The sequence below is a fragment of the Schistocerca americana genome, unplaced genomic scaffold, assembly GCF_021461395.2.
Source record: "Schistocerca americana isolate TAMUIC-IGC-003095 unplaced genomic scaffold, iqSchAmer2.1 HiC_scaffold_29, whole genome shotgun sequence".
NCBI classification, from domain to species: domain Eukaryota; kingdom Metazoa; phylum Arthropoda; class Insecta; order Orthoptera; family Acrididae; genus Schistocerca; species Schistocerca americana.
Genome location: NW_025726005.1, coordinates 4,048,551 through 4,055,911, shown reverse-complemented (window position 1 = coordinate 4,055,911; position 7,361 = coordinate 4,048,551).

Genomic DNA, 7,361 nt, shown 5'->3' with positions numbered 1-7,361 from the left:
AAATTGCATCGGAATATAATACAAAAGGCACAATGCCGACTTCAGTACACGAGGCCTGACACTCTAACTTTCTATGATTTGAACCTCTCCTGTGGGTCCAGTGTTTGAATCCGATGCTTCACTTCAGGTTTACTGTATCCCTTGGACCTTCTTATTGACGATGAAACACAGAAATTGCATCCGAATTTAATACAAAAGGCACAATGCCGACTTAAGTACAAGAGGACTGACACCCACACTTTCTATGATTTGAACCTATCCTGTGAGTCCAGTTTTAGATTCCGATGCTTCACTTCAGGTTTACTGTATACCTTGGACCCTCTTATTGGCGATGAAACACAGAAATTGCATCGGAATTTAATACAAGAGGCACAATGCCGACTTCAGTACAAGAGGACTGACACTCTAACTTTCTATGATTTGATCCTCTCCTGTGGGTCCAGTGTTTGAATCCGATGCTTCACTTCAGGTTTACTGTATCCCTTGGACCTTCTTATTGACGATGAAACACAGAAATTGCATCCGAATTTAATACAAAAGGCACAATGCCGACTTAAGTACAAGAGGACTGACACTCTCACTTTCTACGATTTGAACCTCTCCTGTGAGTCCAGTTTTAGAATCCGATGCTTCACTTCAGGTTAACTGTATCCCTTGGACCTTCTTATTGACGATGAAACACAGAAATGGCATTTAAATTTAATACAAAAGGCACAATGCCGACTTAAGTACAAGAGGACTGACACTATAACTTTCCATGATTTGAACCTCACCTGTGAGGCCAGTTTTAGATTCCGATGGTTCACTTAAGGTTTGCTGTATACCATGAAACTTCTCATTGACGATGAAACACAGAAATTGCATTGCAATTAAATACAAATGGCACAATGCAGACTTAAGTAAAAGCGGACTGACACTCTCACTTTCTGTGATTTGAACCTCTCCTGTGAGTCCAGTTTTAGATTCCGATGCTTCACTTCAGGTTTCCTGTATACCTTGGACCTTCTTATTGACGATGAAACACAGAAGTTGCATCCGAATATAATACAAAAGGCACAATGCCGACTTAAGTACAAGAGGACTAACACTCTAACTTTCTATGACTTGAACCTCTCCTGTGAGTCCAGATTTAGATTCCGATGCCTCACTTCAGGTTTCCTGTATACCTTGGACCTTCTTATTGACGATGAAATACAGAAATTGCATCCGAATTTAATACAAAAGGCACAATTCCGACTTAAGTACAACAGGACTGACACTCTAACTTTCTATGATTTGAACCTCTCCTGTGAGTCCAGTTTTAGATTCCGAAGCTTCACTTCAGGTTTACTGTATACCTTGGACCTTCTTAGTGACGATGAAACACAGAAATTGCATCGGAATTAAATTCAAAAGGCACAATGCCGACTTAGGTACAAGAGGACTGACACTCTCACTTTCTATGATTTGAACCTCTCCTGTGAGTCCAGTTTTAGATTCCGATGCTTCACTTCAGATTTACTGTGTACCTTGGACCTACTTATTGACGATGAGGCACAAAAATTGCATCGGAATTAAATTCAAATGGCACAATGCTGAGTGAAGTACAAGAGGACTGACACTCTAACTTTCTATGATTTGAACCTCTCCTGTGCGTCCAGTTTTAGATTCCGCTGGTTCACTTCAGGTTTACTGTATCCCTTGGACCCTCTTATTGACGATGAAATACAGAAATTGCATCCGAATTTAATACAAAAGGCACAATGCCGACTTTAGGACAAGAGGACTGACACTCTCACTTTCTACGATTTGAACCTCTCCTGTGGGTCCAGTGTTTGAATCCGATGCTTCACTTCAGGTTTACTGTATCCCTTGGACCTTCTTATTGACGATGAAACTCAGAAATTGCATCCGAATTTAATACAAAAGGCATAATGCCGACTTAAAAACAAGAGGACTAACACTCTCACTTTCTATGATTTGAACCTCTCCTGTGAGTCCAGTTTTAGATTCCGATGCTTCACTTAAGGTTAACCGTATCCCTTGGACCTCCTTATTGTCGATGAAACACAGAAATTGCATCCGAATGTAATACAAAAGGCACAATGCCGAATTAAGTACAAGAGGACTGACACTCTCACGTTCTATAATTTGAACCTCTCCTGTGAGTCCAGTTTTAGATTCCGATGCTTCACTTCAGGTTTACTGTATATCTTGGACGTTCGTACTGACGGTGAAACACAGATATTGCATCCGAATTTTATACAAAAGGCACAATTCCGACTTAAGTACAAGAGGACTGACACTCTAACTTTCTATGATTTGAACCTCTCCTGTGACTCCAGTTTCAGATTCCGGAGCTTCACTTCTGGTTTACTGTATCCCTTGGACCTTCTTATTGACGACGAAAAACAGAAATTGCATCCGAATTTAATACAAAAGGCACAATGCCGACTTAATGACCAGAGGACTGACACTCTAATTTTCTATGATTTGAACCTCTCCTGTGAGTCCAGCTTTAGTTTCCGATGCTTCACTTCTGATTTACTGTGTACCTTGGACGTTCTTATTAACGATGAGGCACAGAAATTGCATCGGAATTAAATTCAAAAGCCACAATGCCGAGTTAAGTACTAGAGGACTGACACTCTAACTTTCTATGATTTGAACCTCTCCTGTGAGTTTAGCTTTAGATTCCGATTCTTCATCTCAGGTTTACTGTATCCCTTGGACCATCTTATTGACGATGAAACACAGAAATTGCGTCCGAATTTAATAAAAAAGGCACAATGCCGACTTAAGAACAAGAGGACTGACACTCTAACTTTCTATGACTTGAACCTCTCCTGTGAGTCCAGTTTTAGATTCCGATGCCTCACTTCAGGTTTCCTGTATACCTTGGACCTTCTTATTGACGATGAAATACAGAAATTGCATCCGAATTTAATACAAAAGGCACAATTCCGACTTAAGTACAACAGGACTGACACTCTAACTTTCTATGATTTGAACCTCTCCTGTGAGTCCAGTTTTAGATTCCGAAGCTTCACTTCAGGTTTACTGTACCCTTGGACCTTCTTATTGACGACGAAAAACAGAAATTGCATCCGAATTTAATACAAAAGGCACAAGGGCGACTTAAGTACAAGAGGACTGACACTCAAACTTTCTATGATTTGAACCTCTGCTGTGAATCCAGTTTTAGATTCCGATGCTTCACTTCAGGTTTACTGTATCCCTTGGACCCTCTTATTGACGATGAAACACAGAAATTGCATCCAAACTTGATACAAAAGGCACAATGCCGACTTAAGTACAAGGGGACTGACACTCTAACTTTCTATGATTTGAACCTCTCCTGTGAGTCCAGTTTTAGATTCCGATGCCTCACGTCAGGATTACTGTATCCCTTGGACCTTCATATTGACGATGGAATACCGAAATTGCATCCGAATTTAATACAAAAGGCACTATGCCGACTTTAGTACAAGAGGACTGACACTCTCACTTTCTACGATTTGAACCTCTCCTGTGAGTCTAGTTTTAGAATCCGATGCTTCACTTCAGGTTAACTGTATCCCTTGGACCTTCTTATTAACGATGAAACAGAGAAATTGCATCCAAATTTAATACAAAAGGCAGAATGCCGACTTAAGTACAAGAGGACTGACACTATAACTTTCCATGATTTGAACCTCAATTGTGAGTCCAGTTTTAGATTCCGATGGTTCACTTAAGGTTTGCTGTATACCATGAAACTTCTTATTGACGATGAAATACAGAAAATGCATCGGAATTAAATACCAATGGCACAATGCCGACTTAAGTACAAGCGGACTGACACTCTCACTTTCTGCGATTTGAACCTCTCCTGTGAGTCCAGTTTTAGATTCCGATGCTTCACTTCAGGCTTCCTGTATACCTTGGACCTTCTTATTGACGATGAAACACAGAAGTTGCATCCGAATATAATACAAAAGGCACAATTCCGACTTAAGTACAAGAGGACTGACACTCTAACTTTCTATGATTTGAACCTCTCCTGTGTGTCCAGTTTTAGATTCCGAAGCTTCACTTCAGGTTTACTGTATCTCTTGGACCTTCTTATTAACGACGAAAAACAGAAATGGCATCCGAATTTAATACAAAAAGGCACAATGCCGTCTTATGTACAAGAGGGCTGACACTCTAATTTACTAAGATTTGAAACTGTCCTGTGAGTCCAGTTTTGGATTCCGCTTCTTCACTTCAGGTTTACTGTATCCCTTGGACTTTGTTATTGACGATGAAACACAGAAATTGCATCCGAATTTAATACAAATGACACAATGCTGACTTAAGTACAAGAGGACTGACACTCTCACTTTCTATGATTTGAACCTATCCTGTGAGTCCAGTTTTAGATTCCGATGCTTTACTCCAGGGTTACTGTATCCCATGGACCTTCTTATTGACGATGAAACACAGAAATTGCATCCGAATTTAATACAAAAGCCACAATGCCGACTTAAGTACATGAGGACTGACACCCTCACTTTCTATGATTTGAACCTATCCTGTGAGTCCAGTTTTAGATTCCGATGCTTCACTTCAAGTTTACTGTATACCTTGGACCTTCTTATTAGCGATGAAAAACAGAAATTGCATCGGAATTTAATACAAAAGGCACAATGCCGACTTCAGTACACGAGGCCTGACACTCTAACTTTCTATGATTTGAACCTCTCCTGTGGGTCCAGTGTTTGAATCCGATGCTTCACTTCAGGTTTACTGTATCCCTTGGACCTTCTTATTGACGATGAAACACAGAAATTGCATCCGAATTTAATACAAAAGGCACAATGCCGACTTAAGTACAAGAGGACTGACACTCTCACTTTCTACGATTTGAACCTCTCCTGTGAGTCCAGTTTTAGAATCCGATGCTTCACTTCAGGTTAACTGTGTCCCTTGGACCTTCTTATTGACGATGAAACACAGAAATTGCATCCAAATTTAATACAAAAGGCACAATGCCGACTTAAGTACAAGAGGACTGACACTATAACTTTCCATGATTTGAACCTCACCTGTGAGTCCAGTTTTAGATTCCGATGGTTCACTTAAGGTTTGCTGTATACCATGAAACTTCTTATTGACGATGAAACACAGAAATTGCATTGGAAATAAATACAAATGGCACAATGCAGACTTAAGTACAAGCGGACTGACACTCTCACTTTCTGTGACTTGAACCTCTCCTGTGAGTCCAGTTTTAGATTCCGATGCTTCACTTCAGGTTTCCTGTATACCTTGGACCTTCTTATTGACATTGAAACAGAGAAGTTGCATCCGAATATAATACAAAAGGCACAATGCCGACTTAAGTACAAGAGGACTGACACTCTAACTTTCTATGATTTGAACCTCTCCTGTGTGTCCAGTTTTAGATTCCGAAGCTTCACTTCAGGTTTACTGTATCTCTTGGACCATCTTATTAACGACGAAAAACAGAAATTGCATCCGAATTTAATACAAAAAGGCACAATGCCGTCTTATGTACAAGAGGGCTGACACTCTAATTTACTAAGATTTGAACCACTCCTGTGAGTCCAGTTTCAGATTCCGCTTCTTCACTTCAGGTTTACTGTATCCCTTGGACCTTGTTATTGACGATGAAACACAGAAATTGCATCTGAATTTAATACAAATGACACAATGCTGACTTAAGTACAAGAGGACTGACACTCTCACTTTCTATGATTTGAACCTCTCCTGTGAGTCCATTTTAGATTCCGATGCTTCACTCCAGGGTTACTGTATCCCATTGACCTTCTTATTGACGATGAAACACAGAAATTGCATCCGAATTTAATACAAAAGCCACAATGCCGACTTAAGTACATGAGGACTGACACCCTCACTTTCTATGATTTGAACCTATCCTGTGAGTCAAGTTTTAGATTCCGATGCTTCACTTCAGGTCTCCTTTATACCTTGGTCCTTCTTATTGACGATCAAACACAGAAATTGCATCCGATTTTAATACAAAAGGCAAAACGCCGACTTAAGTACAAGAGGACTGACACTCTAACTTTCTATGATTTGAACCTCTCCTGTGTGTCCAGTTTTAGATTCCGAAGCTTCACTTCAGGTTTACTGTATCTCTTGGACCATCTTATTAACGACGAAAAACAGAAATTGCATCCGAATTTAATACAAAAAGGCACAATGCCGTCTTATGTACAAGAGGGCTGACACTCTAATTTACTAAGATTTGAACCACTCCTGTGAGTCCAGTTTTAGATTCCGCTTCTTCACTTCAGGTTTACTGTATCCCTTGGACCTTCTTATTGTCGATGAAACACAGAAATTGCATCCGAATTTAATACAAAAGGCACAACGCCGAATTAAGTACTAGAGGACTGACACTCTAACTTTCTATGATTTGAACCTCTCCTACGGGTCCAGTGTTTGAATCCGATGCTTCGCTTCAAGTTTACTGTATTCCATGGACCTTATTATTGACGATGAAACACAGAAATTGCATCCGAATTTAATACAAAAAGCACAATGCCGCCTTAGGTACAAGAGGGCTGACACTCTAACTTTCTATGATTTGAACCTCTCCTGTGAGTCCAGTTTTAGATTCCGATGCCTCACTTCAGGTTTACTGTATCACTTGGACCTTCCTATTGACGATGAAAAATAGAAATTGCATCCGAATTTAATACAAAAGGCACAATGATGACTTAAGTACAAGAGGACTGACACTCTAACTTTCTATGATTTGAACCTCTGCTGTGGGTCCAGTTTTAGATTCCGATGCCTCACTTCAGGTTTACTGTATACCTTGGTTCTTCGTATTGACGATGAAACACAGAAATTGCATCGGAATTAAATTCAAAAGGCACAATGCCGACTTAGGTACAAGAGGACTGACACTCTAACTTTATATGATTTGAACCTCCCTGTGAGCCCAGTTTTAGATTCCGATGCTTCACTTCAGGTTTACTGTATACCTTGGACCTTCTTAGTGACGATGGAACACAGAAATTGCATCGGAATTAAATTCAAAAGGCACAATGCCGACTTAGGTACAAGAGGACTGACACTCTCACTTTCTATGATTTGAACCTCTCCTGTGAGTCCAGTTTTAGATTCCGATGCTTCACTTCAGATTTACTGTGTACCTTGGACCTACTTATTGACGATGAGGCACAGAAATTGCATCGGAATTAAATTCAAATGGCACAATGCTGAGTGAAGTACAAGAGGACTGACACTCTAACTTTCTATGATTTGAACCTCTCCTGTGCGTCCAGTTTTAGATTCCGCTGGTTCACTTCAGGTTTACTGTATCCCTTGGACCTTCTTATTGACGATGAAATACAGAAATTGCA